The 23,617-nt window shown below is 37.3% G+C and overlaps 1 long non-coding RNA gene across 1 annotated transcript in view; it reads right to left on the bottom strand.

The window, feature by feature from the left end:
• The window catches only part of LOC129521155 (uncharacterized), a 273,692-nt gene that overhangs the window by 45,448 nt on the left and 204,627 nt on the right, over window positions 1-23,617 (bottom strand). Inside the window, exon 4 of the long non-coding RNA XR_008666777.1 lies at window positions 9,270-9,323. This is a non-coding gene — a long non-coding RNA (uncharacterized LOC129521155). The remainder of the gene's footprint in view (window positions 1-9,269; window positions 9,324-23,617) is intronic.

The raw sequence follows: 23,617 nt of genomic DNA, 5'->3' as shown, positions 1-23,617 counted from the left end.
GCCTTATGGACTTCAAACTCCACAACAGCTAGGGTGACAGCCTCTGAGAGCAGGGCTCAGAGATGGGCCCCAGTTTTCCAGGTCAAAAGGTATTATTATGGAGAATATATACGCTGGATACATGTGAGAGAATAACTGATATCATAAATAGAATTGTTCTCAGCTATGAAGAGGCCAATATTGGGCCCTTATTTTATAATAAATGTTGAGTTGGAAAGCAAATATGTGCTTCATAAGCAATTATAAGCTAAAGACAAAATTTAATAAGGGAGACAAAGTAGTTCTTTCACATCAATTAAAATGCTTTGAGAATTCTAAGCTAGTATTCACTCTTTCTATGAATATTTTTACAGAATCTATTATGTACCAAGTACTGTACAGGGTGCTAGGAATATATCAAGGAATGGATAGAACAAAGTTTCTGACCTCATTCAGTTTATGGTCTAGTGGGAAAGAGGGACATTTAAAAAGTATTTAAAAATAATCATATGTATAATCAAAGTAATTAGAAATATTAGTAAGTTTCATAAACAGAATAATCAGTAGAAGATAGGTATTCCAGGCAGGGACAAGTAGGTGCAAAGATTCTTTTGTGGGAAACCGGTTCTCATGTTAACAACAGTAAGAAATTAGGTTGGAGACAAAGTATTCAATACTTTGTAGGCCATGGTAAGAATTTGGATTTTATTCCAGGAGAAATAAGAATTCATTAAAGCCTTTTTGGTAGAAAATTTTCAAGATGTGATTTACATTTTTGAAAGACCACTTTGGCTCTTAGGTGGAGAGAGGCATGGGTGGCAGCAGGGAGACTAGAGGCTATAATAGAATCCATGAGAAATAAGAGTTACAAAACTAGAGTGTACCAATAGATTCAAAATAGCATGTTTTTATATATTACCACTTGAATTCCGAATCAAAAAATCCCCAAGAACATATGGAATTATGTTTATGCACTGTTTGTGCAGGTAAAAGATAGATGTGGAAGGAGGGTCCGAGAACAAGTCAGCCTTCTTTTTAAACCTTGGTAGTTTGGCTTGTCAGCTGTAGGAATGAGTGAGTAGTTTCCTGGATTTATATCAAGCTTCCGTGTAAAGAATTCTGATTGCACTTTTCATTCTGCCTAAAATGCTATTTTGGGATACAGATTCTGGCCAAATAATCAGATAAGGCTAGGATGAAAAGAAGAACAGGACACTAAATCAAATGTGCAAGTTATTTCAGGTGTGGCTGATCCTGATGACCCTTACTTTTTTACTGTCCATGCCTTCCTCATCCCACCCTATCTTTTTGCCCAACTTCCTGCCATTGGCTCTGAATCTGTCCTGCTGCCTGGCTCAGCCTGGTCTAGTCTGACTCACTGCTTCAACTTCACTGGACTCCCAAGTATTCCAAAGCACTATTGTTCTTCCATGAAATCCCTCCCTGGGCATTGTCTCTTACCTTTTCTTTGATTTAAACTCAGATATTTCTGTTAAGTTGGGTGTTAATTCAACCAGAGTTTGTGAATGAAGCATGGGTAACAAATCACAAGAGGCCTCATTTCAGCAAAGTCTCCTGATAGCTTTCTTGGCTCTGGAAAGTTGTCAGCTTCAACTGAGTATGCTACTACACATACAAAAAGTAATGTTACGGCTGCTATTTGTGAGTGTGACAGTGAAATATATACTATTTTCAGTCACTGCAAAAAATAATTATTAAAGTGAACACCATAGCCACTGTAGACAGTATTATGTAGTATGGGAGATGCAACAATAAATGATCTGGTTTCTGCTCTTATCCCATATGCCCTGAGAACATGGCCTCATTAATTCCAGAAGGCCCCATTAAAAAGGTGGCAGTGCTCTGCAACCTTGTTTTCTCACCTATTAACCACAGCACCCTGACCACAAGATGGCCTTTTTCATGTAGGATTACATGACACCACTCTGACTCTCCTAAACATAGCTCACATGGAGCTTATGTTTCACAATAAGAAACAACTGGCTTTGGCCAAAAGAGACTCAGCTGCCACCAGCCTAAGTGACACTCCTTCTTGTCACCAGGGAGTTACGATCTAGTTGGAAAACAAAAATGTGCTTACATGAAATAATCACTGAATAATTCCAGGCAACATAAAAGTAAGATCTCTTTGTCCATTGATTGAGGCTATGAAAAGAATGTCTCAAGTGAACTCTTATTCTTGCTAGCCTCATCATATGCTGCTCGTGAAGCTTAAACATTTCAAAAACCATTTTAATCCTTTAGGCCAAGTCTCCATGTTTTTCTCTTGAGGAAAGTCTAGAAAGATGCTTCTAGTAAGGCCCTCAGGACAGCTGTAGACAGAAACTCCATTACTCACTATGCTGTTCTTCCAAAAATAACCCTGATTTACCATGGATAAGAGGACACAGGCAGCTGGCTTCAGTAGTAAAACTTTGAAATTAGATATGATCATTGCCAATAAATCTATTTTGGCAAATGAAGTTCTAATATGATTCCTTCACAAAGAGAAATGATACAGATGTAAACCGAGGTATCTATAGATATGGGAACAGTGCCTACCACATGCAGAGCTCTGATGCTCCATCAGTGAATATAGAAGAGGTATATTTCCTGTCCATTCTGTAAGGGGAAATGGTCATTAAATAAACACAATTATTATAATGACTATTATGATGCTTGAAGAAAAATATAAGTGCTTTGAAAATGTATAACAATGTCTTGGTCTAGTCTAGGGGACCTGAATTAGCTGTCAGGATTCTATTTCAGCCCTAATCCATTAACTTCTCATCACTTACTTGGAAGTGTTCTGGACTTCTTATTAGGCAATGGCTCCTATAGCTTCATCATTGGCCACAGAAAAGTTCTGCTAGTTTCCTGTAGGACATTCACACTATCTTCTGGAAAACTCTGTGAGTCCCATCACTGGAGGGAATGTAATCAGGACCACAGTCCCATACCCCATGTTATTAGTTAACCTGGCTCAGCAGAACCAGCCACACCTCCCAAGTTATCCATCACAATGAAGACACTTGTCTCTATGGCCCTGTACATGCCCTACTGTCCTCCTCATCACTCTAAATCCTTGCTTTGTACTTTCTGGAACTCATCGTCTATTATCATCTAATCCCTATATCTTCAGCCTCTGCTCAGTATCCTTAATACCTTTGTCCTCTCATTGAAGCTTGACCCTCCCCAAAGTAACAGCTTTCTCTTGCTCTTTTCTCTCCAACACCTTATGTCTTGCTGAGCTCTTCATTGCTGATTCATGTATGCCCCCAAATAAAGGCATGCTTACATACACACTGAAAACTACTCCTATCAGTTTCTATTACAAGCTAACAATATTTATATAGTTAATGCCAAGCATGAATGTGACATAATCTTCACAATAACACTATCAGTTACGTATATTCCTAATTTTATTTTAAAGAAGCATTTGGAGACACAAGGATATTTAGTTGTCCACAGTCAGCTAGAGAAAATTAGAGCCAGGATTCGAACCCTGGCAGTCCAGTTCTTAGAGTCTATTCTCTTCTTTATGTCATATTGCCTCCCTCCATTTGGTGCCATTGTCTTCAGTTTTCCCAGCCACTCCCTCCTCTTCAGGGAAGATTTTAGCCCTAAAAATCACTGATTTTTCCCTTCATTATTAGTCCTGTCATCAATCTTAGTGATTCCAATAGACCTGAGGAAGATCCCTTCAACACCAAGGACTCACAGTTTCTTGATGCTATCCCCCTCCACCATCTACCCTTTTGAGTGTCCACTAGGTCCTGTCATCACCATCACCAATAATGGCTCCCTCTTCCAAATCCCTCCAGGTGTTGTCACCACCTCTCAGCTTTCCACTTCAAACCTCCAGGACCTCTACTCCTACAAGTTTTCTCCCATGCCATGTCCTTACTTTCTCCTTGCTCACTTGGATCCCACGCATTATTCTCTGAATCAGTCCCTTGCATGCACCTATTATTTCCTCTCCCCTTTATGTGCCAGCTTTTCTTGCCTGACACAGCTCTAATCCACACTGAATCCAGTTCTTCACCAACACTCACCAGCCTGTGCAGTTGAATGTGAAGAAAAATGCAGATTTACTTTAAATTTATAAAGGCAAGCCTCAGCACCTCCTAGTAATGTTATATTTTACTAATCAGTTTTCTTTCCTAGCTCAAGGTAACTATTTTTTTTAATTTTTATTTATTTATGATAGTCACAGAGAGAGAGAGAGGCAGAGACACAGGCAGAGGGAGAAGCAGGCTCCATGCACTGGAAGCCCAATGTGGGATTTGATCCCGGGTCTCCAGGATCCCGCCCTGGGCCAAAGGCAGGTGCCAAACCGCTGCACCACCCAGGGATCCCCTCAAGGTAACTATTTTATCCACTCTCCTCCCTCCACAAACTAGAAGTATCACCTGTTTAACCTTGCATAGGTGATAATCTTGCCTTTTGCTTTCTGGACAGTAAGAATCCATAAGAAGAGATCATCCTTTTCCTCCCACCTGTAAACTTCCAACTACCTGTGCCCATGCTCACATAATCTGTCTCTCATCCTTTCAAGAGGGATGACCATCGAAGGCCACTTTCTACCACATTTTTCTTCTATTTTACAATATAATTAAGTCTTAGTACCATTTAAAAGCCAACTATATATAGAGAAAATTTAAACAAAATAAAACCAAGTAAACCTGTATCCAGTATTGTTGTTGTTGTTGTTGTTGTTTTTTAATTTTCAGCCTAGCTACTATTTTACTCTTGGGAACTATCCCAGTAGTTTTGTTCTCCCCAAAGTAATTGTGTACCTATCAACACGATTGATTGCAGAAATAAGAAATAGATGTAGTATCTTCACTTTCTTATTGGATTCCCATAATGAATTCTGCATTTCTCAGCATATTGAGCTTTTAAATTATTAATCATGTACATAGCCCCAAATCACATCCATAACATACAACATATAATATAGATAGAGCAAAGTATACCCTGGTGTCCAATGTTTCTGGTGACAATATAAACTAGAAGAGGAAAGCTGGAGCCGTTTGTACATGTCACCCAAGATGAAAACATAAAAAAAAGTGAAGGGACCTTAAGCAAACTTTTTTGCATATACCTTCTGTGCAGTTTGGTATGATCAATAATAAATATATTTTCTTAATTCTCCATCCCATTCTTACAAAAAGGAGGCATCAGCTTAGCTGTTCTAGAAGGATAGTCCATAGCTGTTTAAGTTAATATTAACATCAGCTTTACAATTTAGTATTCAAATATAATACTTCAAAAATTCAATCATTCCATCCTTGTGACAGTATGAGAGAGGTAAGTCAGACCCCTTGGTTACTTAGGTTGTAAAACTTGGTATTAATGTTTATTATTTTCTCTCATCCCCCCAGTAGACTGGAACCCTGGTGATGCAGGAAATACTGTCCTTAAGAAGCTTATAAGGGACACCTGGGTGGCTTAGTGGCTGAGTATCTGCCTTAGGTCCTGGAGTCCCAGGATCATGTCCTACATAGGGTTCCTGCAGGAAGCCTACCTCTCCCTCTGCCTATATTTCTGCCTCTATCTCTGTCTCTCATGAATAAATGAAATAAAATAAAATAAAATAATCTTACAAGATGCTTATAGTCCACTTGGGGAGAAAGGACACATATATAAAAGCTTAGATGATGGCCTGAGGATATAATTTAGTAAATACTTAAACTAAGTGGGAAATGAGTGTGTACCAAACTGAGATATCTGTCATGAATTGCCTGTGTGCAATCAGTTATCAAACTTCTTTTCTTTCATTGTTCAAAAAAATCTACACAAGTCTTAATCTTGTTTTTAATTGTTTAGCTACCTATGTCTTGATATCATCACTTATAGGGATTACAACAGCTTCCTAGCAAGCCTCTTTATCCTCCAATTCATGCTATAGTTAACTGCCAATATATATCTCCCTAAGCATTGCTTTTTTTTTTACTCCCTGCTCAAAACCATTCTAGCTCTCCGTACATCAAAACTTACATAGTCTTAACTAGAAGTATCACCTGACTTTTTTTGCTTGACTTTTAAGATATGTCAGAATCTATTCCCATCCTTATTTCCTGGGAGGCCTCCTCTCCTCAGTATCCTCACAATTCAACTATGGAAACCCATTGTTTTGGAGCCTTATAACTTTTTCCGCACCTAGGCAGCTTTCCTCACCGCTTTTGCCTCTGAAATTTTAGCCTATCCTTCAAGAGCCAGCAAAGGCCTATTATCTCCATGTTACCTTCTCATACTGTATCTCTTTGTCCTCTCTCCTTCTGTGACATCCGTGGCATATACCATGTAGAATAGCACCTGCCCACTGAATTTATGCAAAAGCTTATTTTTCTAATTATTAATTCTTAGGAGTCAAGAATAGCATTTTGTAGATTCTACAGCACCTGCAGAGTCTTGAATACATAGTAGGAATTTATTAAATTGATATGTAGCATGTTTATAACCTCTCTCTTTGTTGGGTCATATTTTCTAAAAAGAAATAGATACCTAAACAAGTTAGTAAAAAAGTGTATATGTGTGGTTATGTAGTATAGATTTATAGCTTTTATTTAAAGGATATTTCTGGAACTTTCAAAAGAATCTAACAAGCACTTCAAATGATACTTCTCCTTTTCTTTCCATATTGTGAATCTGAGCAATATCCTGGGTTTATTATCATCAAGAGTAAAAGCTAAGGAAGGTTTCTGTGGCCTCTGGATAACAGAGAATGTATTGTCCTGAAAACATATGACTTGGCATCTTAGACAAACAGACAGGTAAGGTTTTCTCTATCATAGTGCCTAGCACAAGCCTGAGGATAGATGTGCTCAATAAGTTCTTATTAATTGATTGAATTTTTTATTATTAACTGAAGGGAAGATTCCGTTTCCAAAATATGCTCATATCTTCAGGATTTAGATCTAAGTGGTATTTCCCAAGGCAATCCCACATTCTAACTTTGAGAAGTGATATAATTAAGGGGAAGCTTATATTCTAATTGTCCATTTTTAGATTCTACTATTATCTCAAGACATAGCAGGCCAAGGCCCTTGCCTCTGCACTTCTAGTAATTGTGTTAGCAGACAAAAATTTTTAGAGCTAGAAACAGTTTTACTTTTTTTTTTTTAATTTTTTATTTTATTATTTATGATAGAGAGAGAGAGAGAGAGAGAGGCAGAGACATAGGCAGAGGGAGAAGCAGGCTCCATGCACCAGGAGCCTGATGTGGGATTCGATCCCGGGTCTCCAGGATTGCGCCCTGGGCCAAAGGCAGGCGCTAAACCGCTGCGCCACCCAGGGATCCCTAGAAACAGTTTTAGAAGCCATTTTTCCTAATTCATTCACTCTTCAGATGAGGATACAGACCCAGAGTAAACATAGATCAGGTCATAGAGAGAAGTCAAGTCAGGAATCAAGCTCTCTTAATCCAGTAACTACCTTATCTCCACTTAAATAATAAAGGATAGCAAAATACCATCAAATTCTGGGGCTGAATAGAACTTACAGATGGTACATTATTCTTTGCTTTAACACTTCCAGTAATTGGCAAACAGCTCTTTCTACAATGGAAGGCCGCTAAAAATTAAAAATGTTCTTTGAAAGAGTAATTCTCAGTCTTTTATTGAGAATTAAAATCAGCATTCTCACAACTCTGGATTCTAGCCTAGCTTTGGAATCTCAAAGAATAACAGCCATCCATTTTCTCTTCTACAGGGCAGATATTTCCAAACAAGACATATGACTCAAAGGTTTCCCTCTTCCTGAGTTTTTCCAAATTTCCTTCCTATGGTATCGCTTCCCTCTGTTTTGACAATAATCTTAGAATTGTGCCTTGGATCGGTTAGAATGCTTTCAGTTAAAGGTGATTTAAAAAAAAAAAAAAGAATACACTTCAATTTGGCTTAAAGAATAACTAAAGCCTCCAGCCTCAGGGCAAATTTAGGTAGAGTTTGGTCAGAGCTCTGAGTCCATTTTCCTTTGGTTTGCTGTTCTCTGCCTTCATCTCTGTGTTAACTCTCTCCCCAGACTGACCTCCCTCATAGTTGTTGGATGCCTGCCAGGCTCAATTAGTGCTGCACGATGCCTCATTCAGCAGGAGAGGCAAGTTGCTTCCCATTAACTATGGGGGGGGGGGGAGAAAACACTGAGATTTACATCAATTGGCCACCCCTGAATCAATCCCTAAATGCCACACACTGATAAGCTTAGGCCTGGATTAATTAAACCAATTATAGTGAAAAGGAAGATGGAATCTTCCTGAGCAGCCTTAGCTAGGCATAGCCTACCCTTGAAGCTGAGGTAAAGTCCAGTCCAGTCAAACCTTATCGCTGTTATGAACAGGGCAGGAGGTGGAATAGACACTGAGGAAATAACCGTATCTCTGTCAACCATGCCTATAACTGTATGTGATACTCAGGATGGGTCTGACTACGCTCCAAATTCAGGGAAATATTAGAAATCAGCCTTACTGCCACTTCTCTCATTTTGGAAAGTGTTCCTCTATTAATACAATCTTGGCTTGAATTTACTTTTTTTTTTTTTTTAAAGCAGGTGCAACTTTTGGAGTTTGCGGTTAACAAAAGGACCTAAACAGTTTTTTTTTTTAATCCTTAAAATTTTTTAAATTTTTACAAAAGATTTTATTTATTTATTTATTTATTTATTTATTTATTTATTTATTTGAGAAAAGAGAGAGTGTGTGTGTTTGTGCACAAGCAGGGGAGGGAGATAAAGAAGCAGACTGTCTGCTGAGTAGGGAGCCCTAACATAGGCTCAATGTGGGACTCGATCCCAGGACCCTGAGATGCATGACCTGAGCCAAAGGCAGAGGCTTATCTGACTGAGCCACCCAAGTGCCCTAGTTTTTTATTTTTCTTTTAATTTTGCTTTCTGTTGTTTTGAGATGAACTTTTAAAAACTCTAATATAACTGATTTTAAAAAGCCGAAACTTTACATGCATTTCTGTTGCTAAATCTCAAAGTTCTGATATTTATGCCTTGTTCTTTTTTCTAAAACATTTTTAATTTTGTTTCTGTCAGTATATTAGCTTATTTCTCCAAGACTGATATCTCTTCGCTCAGATTAGATATTTAAAAATAACCAAGATAAGGCAAAGGACAAAGGTATGAAGCACACACCATGAGAAACCCCCCTACAAACTAACACCAGATTATTAATTACATGCAGTTGTTCAACCAACTATACATCGATCTACCCCCACTACCATTTAGGCATATTTCTACAGTACTCCAAAAAGACTTCCTGAATGAGTTCATCAAATCCTCACCTGGATACGAATACTGCCACTCCCAACCTCCTGAAATCTCCCAGGCTATTCAACCTGTAGAAAACAAAATTAGGCTAATTTAGCAGGAATATTTTTTTATTGTTTTCAGACTGAACGCTACAAGTAGTTTCATTATTTTTCAAGTACTTGTAGAGTAATCCACTCTAGAATGCTATTAATGATCAACGTTGCTGATCTAATAGTTGCTAGAATCCACCTTTTCATCCTTTGAGAGAATTGGGGTGATGTACACTCAGATCACATCTCTTGGCACCACTCCCTTTCCCTATGATTTCTGTAAATTACTGCCAATCATTCTGTGGTTACATCTTTAAGTGCTTTCCACACCTTGGAATGTAATTTGTCTATGGCAGCAAACTAGAATTCATTTAAATGTCTGGGTGGCTTTTTATAATCTCTTCATTTTATTTTTTCTGGGACTTCAATTCACTCTCAACTGTGTTTTTCTGTCCGTTCTATTTTGATGATAACTTTTGCATAGTGGCAAGGACAGATAAAATAGGAGTGAAATGACTCTGTCTCTTGTATTTGCTAGCATCTCACCATCTTTTTTAAGCAGTAGGAAGATCTATTATACATTCATAATTATGATTCCTAGTTTTTATGTAAGTCTTCTCCATTGGGAAAACTCCTCTTGTTCTCAACCTCTTTCTTTAACTTTTATTCCTTCATAGGTCTTAGAGATAATCTCTCTGAGGAGACTTCACTGATCCACCACACATAAACTAGGCACCTTTTTTATGTCCTACCCCACCTCATGACAGCCTATCATGGAATGTAGTACACTCTGTTGTACTTGTCTGCTAACATGTCTCCATTCCTCATTTAACTATAAGCTAGAAGGCAAGGGCTTTATTTATTTATTTATTTTGCAAAGGTTTTCATACTGTTTGGCACTGAGAGGTGATTAATCAATATGCTTAATCATTAAATGAATTAAATGGTGCTTTTTGTTAATTTTAGCATTTTTCCAATTCTTTTTTTTTGTATATTTTTTATTGGAGTTTGATTTGCCAACATATAGCATAACACCCAGTGCTCATCCCATCAAGTGTCCCCCTCAGTGCCCATCACCCAGTCACCCCATCACCCTGCCTACCTCCTCTTCCACTACCCCTTGTTCATTTCCCAGACAGGAGTCTCTAATGTTTGTCACCCTCTCTGATTCTCCCACTCATTTTCTCTCCTTTCCCCTATAACTCCTTTTGCTATTTTTTATATCCCTCATATGAGTAAAACCATATAATGTTTGTCCTTCTCTAATTGACTTACTTCACTCAGCATAATACCCTCCAGTTCCATCCATGTCGAAGCAAATGGTGGGTATTCGCCATTTCTAATGGCTGAGTAATATTTTATTGTATACATAGACCACATCTTCTTTATCCATTCACCTTTTGATGGACACTGAGGTTCCTTCCACAGTTTGGCTATTGTGGGCATTGCTGCTATGAACATTGGGGTGCAGACATCTTGGTCTTTCACTGCATCTGTATCTTGGGGGTAAATTCCCAGGAGTGCAATTGCTGGGTTGGAGGGTAGCTCTATTTTTAACTCTTTGAGCAACCTCCACACAGTTTTCCAGAGTGGCTGCACCAGTTCACATTCCCACCAACAGTGCAAGAGGGTTCTCCTTTCTCCACATCTTCTCCAACATGTGTTGTTTCCTGTCTTGTTAATTTTCAGCATTCTCACTGGTGTGAGGTGGTATCTTATTGTGGTTTTGATTTGTATTTCCCTGATGGCAAGTGATGCAGAGCATTTTCTCCCGTGCTTGTTGGCCATATCTATGTCTTCCTTGGTGACATTTCTGTTCATGTCTTCTGCCCATTTCATGATTGAATTTTTTGTCTCTTGGGTGTTGAGTTTAATAAGTTCTTTATAGATCTTGGATACTAGCCCTTTATCTGATAGGTCATTTGCAAATATCTTCTCCCATTCTGTAGGGTTGTCTCTTAGTTTTGTTGACTGTTTCTTTTGCTGTACGGGAAGCTTTTTATCTTGATTAAGTCCCAATAGTTCCTTTTTGGTTTTGTTTCCCTTGCCTTCATAGATGTATCTTGCAAGAAGTTGCTGTGGCCAAGTTCAAAAAGGGTGTTGCCTGTGTTCTCTTCTAGGATTTTGATGGATTCTTGTCTCACATTTAGATCTTTCAACGATTTTGAGTTTATCTTTGTGTATGGTATAAGAGAATGGTCTAGTTTCATTCTTCTGCACATAGCTTTACAATTTTCCCAGCACCATTTATTGAAGAGACCGTCCTTTTTTTCAGTGGATAGTCTTTCCTGCTTTGTCAAATATTAGTTGACCATATTGTTGAGGGCCCATTTCTGGGTTCTCTGTTCTGTTCCATTGATCAATGTGTCTGTTTTTGTGCCAGTACCACACTGTCTTGATGATTACAGCTTTGTAGTACAATTTGAAATCTGGCATTGTGATGTCTCTGGCTCTGGTTTTCTTTTTCAATATTCCCCTGGCTATTCGGGATCTTTCCTGATTCCACACAAATCTTAAGATTATTTGTTTCAACTCTCTGAAGAAAGCCCATGGTATTTTGATAGGGATTGCATTTAATGTGTAAATTGCCCTGGTAGCATAGATATTTTTCACAATATTAATTCTTCCAATCCATGAATGGAATATTTTTCCATCTCTTTGTGTTTTCCTCAACTTCTTTCAGAAGTATTCTGTAGTTTTTAGGGTATAGACCCTTTACCTCTTTGGTTAGGTTTATTCCTAGATATATTATGTTTTTGGGTGCAATTGTGAATCAGATTGACTCCTTAATTTTTCTTTCTTCAGTTTCATTGTTAGTGTATAGAAATGCCACTGATTTCTGGGCATTGATTTTGTATCCTGCCACATTGCCAAATTGCTGTATGAGTTTTAGCAATCTTGGGGTGGAGTCTTCTGGGTTTTCTATGTACAGTATCATGTCATCTGCAAAGAGGAAGAGTTTGACTTCTTCTTTGCCAATTTGAATGTCTTTTATTTCTTTTTGTTGCCTGATTGCTGAGGCTATGACTTCTAGTACTATGTTGAATAGTAGTGGTGACAGTGGACATCCCTGTCATGTTCATGATCTTAGGGAAAGGCTCCCAGTTTTCCCCATTGAGAATGATATTTGCTGTGGGCTTTTCGTAGATGGCTTTTAAGACACTGAGGAATGTTCCCTGTATCCCTACACTCTGAAGAGTCTTGATCAGGAATGGATGCTGTATTTTGTCAAATGTTTTCTCTGCATCTTTTGAGAGGATTATATGGTTCTTGTTTTTTTCTCTTGTTGATGTGATCTATCACAGGGATTATTTTACGAATGTTGAACCAATCTTGCATTCTGGGGATAAATCCCACTTGGTCTTGGTGCATAATCTTCTTAATGTACTGTTGAATCCTATTGGCTAGTATCTTGTTGAGAATGTTTGCGTCTGTGTTCAACAGGGATATTGGTCTATAATTCTCCTTTTTGATGGGGTCTTTGTCTGGTTTTGGAATTAAGGTGATGCTGGCCTCATAAAACGAGTTTGGAAGTATTCCATCCCTCTCTATCCTTCGGCACAGCTTTAGTAGAATAGATATTATTTCTTCTTTAAGTGTTTGATAGAATTCCACTGGGAAGCCATCTGGCCCTGGACTTTTGTGTCTTGGGAGGTTGTTGATGACTGCTTTAATTTCCTCCCTGCTATTGGCCTGTTCAGGTTTTCTATTTCTACCTGTTCCAGGTTTGGTAGTTTCTGGTTTCCAGAAATGCATGATTTCTTCTAGAATGCCTAATTTTTTGGTGTATAGCTGCTCATAATGTTTTTAAAATTTTGTATTTCCTTGGTATTGGTTGTGATCTCTCCTTTTTCATTTGTGATTTTATGAATTTGAGTCTTTTCTCTTTTGTTTTTATTAAGGCTGGCTAATGGTTTATCTATCTTATTAATCTTCCAAAGAACCAACTCCTCGTTTTGTTGATCTGTTCTACAGTTCTTCTGGTCTCTGTTTCATTGAGTTCTGCTTGAATCTTTATTAACTCTCTTCTTCTGCTTGGTGTAGGTTTTATTTGCTGTTCTTTCTCAAGTGCTTTTAGGTGCAAGGTTAGTTTGTGTATTTGACTTTTTTCTATTTTTTTTGAGGGATGCTTGTATTGCATTGTATTTCCCTCCTAGGACTTATTTTTCTGTATCCCAAGGATTTTTGAACAGTTGTATCTTCATTTTCATTATTTTCCATGAAATTTTTCAATTCTTCTCTATTTACGTGGTTGACCCATTCATGTTTTAGTAGGATGCTCTTTAACCTCCCCGTGTCTTTCTTCCAAAATATCTTCTCATGATTGAGTTCTAGTTTCAAAGCGTTGTGGTCTGAAAACATGGAGGGGACAATCCCAATCTTTAGGTATTGGTTGAGACCTGATTTGTGACCCCGTATGTGGTCTATTCTGGAGAAAGTTCCATGTGCACTTGAGAAGAATGTGTATTCAGTTGCATTTGGAGGAAATTTCTGTATATATCTGTGAAATCCATCTGGTCCAGTGTATCATTTAAAGCCCTGGTTTCTTTGGGTGTGCTTAGAAAATCTGTCATTTGCTGAAAGTTCCATATTGAAGTCTCCCACTATTAGTGTATTATTATCTAAGTATGTCTTAACTTTGGTTATTAATTGATTGATATACTTGGCAGTTCCCACATTCGGGGCATAAATATTCATGATTGTTAGGTCCTCTTGTTGGACAGATCCTTTAAGTATGATATAGTGTCCCTCTTCATCTCTTACTACTGTCTTTGAGATAAATTTTATTTTACCTGATATGAGGATTGCTACTCCAGCTTTCTTTTGAGGACCATTTGAATGGTAAATAGTTCTCCAACCTTTCATTTAAAGGCTGTAAGTGTCCTTAGGTCTCAAATGAGTCTCTTGTAGACAGCAAATAGATGGGTCTTGCTTTTTTTATCCAGTCTGAAACCCTGTGTCTTTTAATGGGATCATTTAGCCCATTCACATTCAGAGTTACTATTGAAAGAGATGAATTTAGTGTCATCATAATATCTATTCAGCCCATGTTTGTTGATTGTTTCCTTGTGCTTCCTCTTTTTAGGGTCCCACTTCATATTTCTTGCAGAGCTGGTTTGGTGGTCACATATTTTTTCAGTTTCTGCCTATCTTGGAAGCTCTTTATCTCTCATTTTGTTCTGAATGAAAGCCTTGCTGGATAAAGTATGCTTGGCTGCATGTTCTTCTCATTTAGAACCCTGAATATATCCTGCCATCCCTTTCTGGTCTGCCAGGTCTTGTGGAGAGGTCTGCTGTTAATCTAATATTTCTCCCCATATAAGTTAGGGATCTCTTGTATCTTGCTGCTTTAAGGATTTTCTCTTTATCTTTGGAATTTTCAAGTTTCACTATTAAATGTTGAGGTATTGATGGTTTTTATTGATTTTGGTGGGGTACCTCTCTGTCTCCTGGATCTGAATGCCTGTTTCCCTCCCCAAATTAGGGAATTTCTCAGCTATGATTTGTTTAAATATGCTTTCTGGCCCTCTGGCCCTCGGCGCCCTCTGGAACCCCAATTATAGGTAGATTCTTCTTTCTGAGGCTATCATTTATTTTACTTAAGTTTTCCTCATGGTCTTTTAATTGTTTTTCTCTTTTTTCCTCAGCTTCCTTCCTTGCCATCAAATTGTCTTCTATGTCGCTCACTCTTTCTTCCACCTCATTAACCCAGTTAGAGTGGTTAGGACCTCCAGTTTGAATTGCATCTCATTTAATTGATTTTTAATTTTGGTCTGATTAGATCTAAATTCTGAGATCATGAAGTCTCTTGAATCTTTTATGCTTTTTTGCAGAGCCAGCAGTAGCTTTACAATTGTGCTTTTGAATTGGCTTTCTGACATCAAACTGTAATCCACATTCTGTAACTGTGGCAGAGAGTGCTGTTTCTGATTCTATCTTTTGTGTTGAGTTTTCCTTCTAGTCATTTTGCTCAGTGTAGAGTGGCTGTATGAGCAGGCTGAGTCAAGAATATCAACCACCACCTATTTCAATTTCACCCTAGATGATTCTGATGAGTTCAGAGACCAGAAAATGAAAACAAAGATCAGAACAAAATAAAACAAAAAGACCACTAAAGTGAAAACAAGTTTTAAAACAAACTAGTAAAGGATAAAAGGCCAAGAATCCCAAAGAAGAAGAAAAAAGGAAGAGAAAAAAAGAAAAAAGGAGGAAAAAAGGGGGGGGGACTGGGAGATGGTGGTGGGTGACGAAGTCGTAGTGGAGGGAGAATGTAGTCTATCTGAGGGGTCCTAGAGGGTGATCCTGTTGGTTCTGAGTATATTAAGTGCTGTATGTTAGAAGATTCTTAGTCCCAAATTTATGTAAAGCAGCAATTCTTGTAGAAGGCCCCAACACTACCACCAAAACATAAACGAGATAAAAGAGGGGGACAGAATGGGAATGAAGAGAGAATATAATCTCACAAATGAACCAGTATGGTATTCCACTTGGTTCTGGGTGCACACTGGTCACATTTTAGAATGTATTAACTTGCGTCATTGTAGAACAAAATGAGGCAGAGAAAACAGAAAACACAAAACAAAACGAAAAAAAAACCTCGTATATCTCCCAAAATTAAATTGAGTATGTTGAAGGGAATCTCGAAGTGAAAAATATATCTAAGACATGTAATTGTAGAAATAAAAAAAAGAAGAAACTTAAAAATGAAGAGCTGGTAAAATATTGTAATTAAGGTGGGAAAAGAGAAAAAAAATTGGAAATTTTTAGTCTGATATAAAAACGAGTTGTACTGGGAAAAAAGGAGGGGTACCCTTTAGTTCTATATAATGTAAATCCCTCGACTTCACCTGGAGCTTTCCAGCGCTGCTAGGTCAAGAACTTGCCCTTCCCCTGTCCTTCCAGCTGGTCTTCTGGGGGAAGGGCCTGCTGTGCTGATTCTCAGGTGTGTGCACCTAGGGGAGCTGCCCCGTCCCCCTGCCAGGTGCGCGGCTCAGTGGGAGCTGTTTATCCTGTGAGGCCCCTGCTCCCTGGTGGCCCCGCCCCTTCCAGGCACAGGGGTGACACCAGAAGGAACAACAACACTGGCTGCGGCCAGCTCCTGCAGTAACTACCACAGTCTCCCAGTCCCACTGACCTGGGTGTTCCCCAGGGGCAGGGGGCGCGGATCTGCACAGCTCGGGGCACCCAGCAGTAGGAGTGTCCTCACTGTCCTGTGCCGTCCCAGCCTCTGCCTGTCCGGGGAGAGCACAGGATCCTGGGCTGTGTCCCCTAGCGCCCTGGGCTCCCGGGCCTACGCCACTGGAATCGCGCTCCCGGGGCCACGCAGCCCCCTCCGCATAGAGCCGCTGCCTGAGCTGCTCCCGAGGCCCCGCCTGTTGCGCTCCTGCCCTTTACCCCGCTAGGCTGCGGTGTGTGGCGCATTCTCCCCGGGGCGCCCCTCCTCTTATAGAGTGACCCTAGGAATCTTGAGGCTTCACTGCCCTTCCTGCGATCCTGCCCGAGTTCCCTGCTGAGCACTTTTCCATCCAGGAAAACTCTGGCGCACATTTTTAAAGTTACTGCCTCTCCACGTCTGGGCTTTCCTGCCCCGGAGGCTTTCATCACCGGCCTTAGCCCGGCTCCTTGCAGGTGAAGGAGCTGCCCCCACTGGATTCTTTTTTATTTTTTTCCACCTTCCTACCTGTTAGAAGCAAAAACCCCTCTCTCTGTAGCATTCTGGCTGTTGTCTCCTTAATTCTCAGGTCGGATTTGTAGGTGTTCAGGATGATTTGAAAGTTACCTAGGTAAGTTGGTGGGACCAGGTGAGGTAAGGACCCTACTCCTCCACCATCTTGCCTACTCCAATCTCCAATTCTATTTTTTTAAAAGATTTTATTTATTCTTGAGAGACACACACACAGAGGTAGAGACACAGGCAAAGGGAAATGCAGGCTCTGCACAGGGAGCTTGATGAGGGACTCAATCCCATGACCCCAGGATCACGACCTGAGCCAAGGGCAGATGCTCAACCACTGAGCCACCCAGGTGCCCCAGCATTTCTCCAATTCTTATATTTTCTTCCTAAGATTTCTTTTACTGTCATATCACTGAACAAGTTTCCTTGGTGGTGAAAACCAAATAGAAAACAACAATTTTTTTCCAACCTTTTCCCAATAAAAAGTTTAGTGAACTTAAAGTGTTTCTTAAGAAAGGAAAAAAAAAATCTCATATCCAGGCATACTCAATCAGAAAACCAAGGCTAATTATAATTTCTTTTTGAGTCCTATGGAGCACATTCCTACAAATGGGAACATGTGAAAATCAAAGTGAGGTGACCACTTTTGCAAAGGTAAACTCAGGTAAATAAATTTCCTGGTTTAAGATATTTTAAAACACATTTCAATCACTAAGATACTTAAATATTTTGAAAGCTTGGAAAATAAATTTTTTATCAAATGTACTTAGTGAATTTTACAGTCTTTAGTTTTTCTGTTTTACCAAGGGTATTTCCTACTGATAAGCTTTTCTTACTATGAACCTCTTTAATTTATCCAGTTTGTCATGTGTCCAGTAGTTTATAAAATTGTAAAGCTAATGGTATAATGAACTCAAATAATATTTTATGTTTATAAGTGCCTCCTAGAATGAATAAATAATGCAGATACAGTCAGATTCTATTAAAAGTATAGAGTTGAGTGTTTAAGAAGTTACCTACCTATAAGGAGGTGGAATCATTCTGATTTTACCTGATTTTATAATTTAATTTAAGTAGATGTAATAGAGGTTGTTTCTTGAACAGGTGACAAAATACCATGTTTTGTCACTTTGTTTTGTTTTTGTTTTTGTTTTCTGTTCAGCAACAGCTATGTAGCAATTGTCTTGATCTACTGCCATGGAGTAGCTGCTCCAGCATTTTTTCAACTTTCTTGGGCTCTGCCTATATGCTTGATGACTAACTTACCTGACCATACTGTTCAATTGTACTAATCAGTCAAAGGCCATTTATAAACAACCACAATTGATTGAGGCCCAAAAGTATGTTTCTCTGATTAGGATTCAGAGAGAAAAATTATTACTGATTGGCACAATAGAAAGTTATGGTACAAATTATTCTGCAGCAATTCTTTAGCTAAGTGTAATGATAAATCCTAAGAGAGAAGACTTAAAAATAAGTCATTCTTAATTTTTTACAGTATTGTTAATATATTTAGAATTCATTTTGTACCTGGTGCTAATATAGCCATGAATTACTGTACTATCTGGAGGAAATCAATTAACCTCTCTAGATCTCAATTTTCCATATAAAAAAAATCAGGCTCTCCAAAAGTTGCAGTCTATGGAGTATATAGTAGGGAGTTTTGAAATTATTTTTAATATGTAAGAAACCTCTGTACTAAATCACAATAAAGATTCACAAGCTCGCTGTAGTTTCTGATACATGAAAACCACTCAATAATTAACGAATTAGAAAATTAATTGGAAAATGAATGAAAAGAGTAAATTAATAAAAAATAAAAATATTAGCTTCTCTCTAAATGTACAAAAACCCTGTAGTCTAGCAATTATTTTTTTACTGCTCTGAACTCCTATCATATATGCCATTGAGTATGGAAAAATGAATCAAGTTACTAAATGTTTTTAATATTCAAAGTCATGGAAATTAATAATAAAAATGATTATTGGTAGAAATAATATTAGAAACCACTGAAAGAGAGGACATTCTGAAAAAAATTATTAATCCTTTTCATTTTCTCTGTTACATTAATGAGTAGTTCTTGAACTTGTCCAAGGGATCATTGTCTGTTACTTTAATCACCTTTTGGGCTTTGATCCTATCTGTGATTTTCAGCCTAAATCTCAACTAACCCTTAAAGTAAATCAATAAAAATGTTCTTGTTTATATACTGGTTACAACTAATATTCCATATGACCTCAATTTGACTTCATTGGAAGCAATGTTTCCCTCAACAATTTATTCATTCAAAATGATAGAATCCAAGGGTTAAGCATACTTCTTCTCTCCAGGAAAAGAGGACCCGATCAAATGGGGAAAGATAGTAAGTTTCTTGTAACCCTCTTACTTAGGTCAAATTATTAGTACTTTTCTTTAGGAAAAGTTTTTTTCCTACTTTTTTTAAGTTTTGTATGGAAAATTAGATCTATTTCTTTTGACTTGCCCTGAATATGTTCCTAAATTCATAATAACTTAGCTGATTCTTTATTTTCATTATAGCTGAATAGGCAACAGTCTCTAATGTTGTTATAATTCACTGGCATTCTCTGTTATAATGCCTTCACTGATCTGTTTCTGGGTTTTTTGCTTTTTTTCATAGAGAAAATTTCCTTGTGTGTCTGGATATTTTTCACTACATGCTAGACATTGTATTTGAAAAGTTATTTGGCGAATATTTTGGGGACTACAATAATAGCACCTTCCTCCAAGTGTTATACTTATGTTTGCTTGGGGGCACTGCCAATTCAAGACCAGAGATTACATAAACAACTCATGATATGGGCTGTGTTATTTCAGTGAATCTTATTCTAAGGCATGACACTTTGAAATTTCAGCTCATTGTGGAGAAAGTCTCCTGTTTGACTCTTGAATCTTAGAAGAGCTCTAAGCTTTGCTTCTGAATGCTTTATTTCCTGAACATCTTATAACAAAAGATTTGATTTCTGGGATAATAAAATGCAATTGGGGCAAAATAAGTTTCTGTTAACAATCTTCTGTTATATATATATATATATAAGAATTCTTATTTAGAAATAAAGACTTCTGTATGTTACTGACCTTTAGTTGATGCCTTTTGGTGTGAAAATACACAAACTACAACTGATTTTTTTACAGAGAATTGACTAGAATCCTGGTTAGTTCAGGCTGCAAAAACCAGCCTTCTATGTACTATAGACTGAGTAGCTTAAAAATAATTGAAATTTATTTCTCACAGTTCTGGAGATTAGAGGTCTGAGATCAGACTTGTCAGTATTTTGGTGAGGTTCTGGTGAGAACCCTCTTTTGGGCTGCATACAGTAATAGATAATAGGAACTTTCATCCTGAAAACCTGCTTGGTCCCATTGCCTTTGTTTCACTCTTCTGGAGTGGATGTAGAATGATAGGACAGTTCAGCAACAACCTAGATCCAAGTTTAGTCAATTTTCCTGAACAATAGTATTAAAGTACTTCACTATATAACTCAACTCAAGAGCAGCCTTTGGAAAAAAATTTTTAGAATAATAAAAGCCTTTCTAATTATACCTAAGCAGCACTTTTTTTAAAGCACATTTTCTATAATAAACAGTAAGAGGGTATACTTCTTTTGAACAGCTTAATGAGATATAATTTACAAGCTATAATATTCACTCATTTAAACTTCAATGATTTTTCGTATATTAAGTTGTACACTATAATTACTATAATCTAATTTTACAATATTTTCATTACCTCAAAAAGAAATCTATACCCATTAGCATTCACTTCCAATTTGCCCGCATCCAGCCTCCCCACCCCTAGCCCTAGGCAATCATTAACCTATTTACTGTCTTCATAAAATTGCCTAGTCTAGACATTTCATATAAATGGGATCATACACTGTGGGTCTTTTATGACTGGCTTCCTTTACTTAGCATACTGTTTTTGAGACACATAAATATTGTAGCATATGTCAGGACTTCATTCCTTCCTATTGCACAGTCCTATTCCATTGTATACATACACCATATTTTATTTATCCATTCAGCTGTGGGAAACTTGGATTGTTTTAACTTTTTGACTATTATAAATAATGCTGCTATAAATATCTGTATACATGTTTTGATATTGACATTTTTTTCTTTTCAGTAAATACTTAAGAATGGAATTTGTAGGTCATATAGTAACTTTATATTTAACATTTTCAGGAACTGCCAAACTGTTTTCCAAAGTAGCTGTGACAATGAAAATTCCCACCAGCACGGTATGAGGGTTTCAATTTCTTTGGATCCTCACCAACTTTTTATCAGTCTTTTTTTTTTTTTATTTGAAGTATAATTGCCATACAATGTTATATTAGTTTCCGTACAACATGTTGATTCAACAATTCTATATATTACTCAGTGCTGGCCACAATAAGTGTACTCACCATTTTTCACCATACAATGTTATTGCAGTATCACTGACACTATCCACTATGCGGTACTTTTCATATCCCTGATTTATTTATTTTGTAAATGCAAGTTTGTACCCCTTAATCCCCTTTATCTATTTCACCCATCCTTCACCCACCTTCCCTCTGGCAAACATCAGTTGATTTTCTGTATTTATCAGTCTATTTCTGAGCTTTTTTTTGGTTGTTTTTTTAGATGCCACAGATAAGTGAAATTATATGGTATTTGTCTTTCTCTATATGACTTATTTCACTCAGCATAATACCCTCTAGGTCCATCCATGTTGTTGCCAATGGCAAGATCTCATTGTTCATTATGGCTATTTGTGTGTGTGTGTGTGTGTGTGTGTGTGTGTGTGTGTATCCATGGATATCCATTCACTTATTGATAGACACTTAGGTTGCTTCCATATTTTGGCTATCACAAATAATGCTGCAAAAAACAGGGCACATTATATTTTTTGAATTAGTGTTTTTCTTTAGGTAAATACCCAGTAATGGAATTATTGGATCATAGAGTTCAATTTTTAATTTTTTGAGAAAACTCCATACTTTTTTCCACAGTAGTTGCACTGATATATATTCTCACCAACAGTACATAAAGGGTACTTTTTCCCCACATCCTCGCCAACACTTGTTATTACTTGTCTTTTTGATATTAGCCATTCTGACTGATGTGAGGTGATATCTCATTGTGGTTTTGATTTGCATTTCTGTGATGATTAATAATGTTAAGCATCTTTAATTTCCTTATTGGATGTTCTTTTATCTTCTATCTCCAAATAACTTACCCATTTTTAATTAAGCTATTTGATTTTTTGTTATTGAGTTTTAAGGTTTATTCATATATTATGAATATAGGTCTCTAATCAGAAACAGGATTTGAAAATATTTTCTCTTTAATTTTTAAAATGTTATTGAAACAAAATTTTGAAATTTTGATTGATGCAGTCCATTTTATCATTTCTCTCTTTTTTTCTTGTCCTTTTGATATCATGGCTAATAAATCATTTTATAATTCAAAGTCACAGAGATTTGCTCATATGTTTTTTCCTAAGAATTTTATAGTTTTAATATTTACATTTAGACTTTGGACCCATTTTGAGTTAATCTTTGTGTATCTTGTTAGGTAAGGGAACAGACGCATTTTTGTACATGTTAGCATCCAGCTATCCCACCACTGTTTAAAAGGCCATTATTATCCTCATTGAATTGTTTTGGCATCTTTGTCAGAATTAATCACAAATATAAGGGTTAATTTCTAGACTCATAATTCTATTTCATTAATTCACATGTCTATTTTATATCAGTATCACATTTCTTAATTGCTGTAGCTTTAGTAGTAACTTTTGGATTTCAAAAATGTGAGTCCTACAACTTTTTCTTCTGTTTCGAGATTGTTTTGGCTATTCTTGGTCTCTTACATTTACACAGGTATTTTAGAATCAGTTGGTGTCTCCTTTCAGAGAAGCATATATATGTTAGTTCAGATAAATTCAATTTCAATGTCATGCTTTTTTTCAAAATATTTTCTAATCAAATGCTTCATTTATTTCAACCTCCACTTTTCCATTGGCCTCTTACTTTCCTTACGTATTTAATTATGCTCGGATATGTCCATTCTTAAAAAAAAAAAAAAACATTTCTTGACATTGTCTCATTCTTCCCAGGCCCAGTTCATGAGAAAATAGTGTCTATTTTTACTTTTATCTCTCTCTTAAATCTATGCAGGAAACAAGTTACCAATGACATTCTAATTGCCAAAGAGAGCAGCACAGTCTTTACCGAGATATTTCACACCAACAACTACCCTTATTTACATTTTTCTCCTCTCCCTCATTTGTTTCACAATGTGGCCATAGGTCTCCTCTCCTTTTGTGCAGGCATCTCTTGTTTCTACTCCTTACATGTTGGCTTTACCCAGGTTTCTTGTCTCAGCTTTCTTTCTACATTTATCATTTTACAAACTTTCACCAACCTCTAAACCTAAACTCTAATGACAGCCTTCCTCTTGTACGTTTGATTTACTTACACATGAACATTCAATATATACCTCAAAAATATACAGTGGAACTCCATATCATTCTCAAAATTTGTTTCTCATTCTTCCTTCCATATATCAATAAAGGAGCTATCTAATTTTAAAAAGCAAAAGATTTTAGGGTACCTGGGTGGCTCAGTCAGTTGAACATCTGACTCTTGGTTTC

The sequence above is a fragment of the Nyctereutes procyonoides genome, unplaced genomic scaffold (genome assembly GCF_905146905.1).
Source record: "Nyctereutes procyonoides isolate TBG_1078 unplaced genomic scaffold, NYPRO_anot_genome, whole genome shotgun sequence".
Taxonomy (NCBI): domain Eukaryota; kingdom Metazoa; phylum Chordata; class Mammalia; order Carnivora; family Canidae; genus Nyctereutes; species Nyctereutes procyonoides.
The sequence above is the reverse complement of the archived record's forward strand: the minus strand, read 5'-3'. Positions and strand labels throughout refer to the sequence as shown.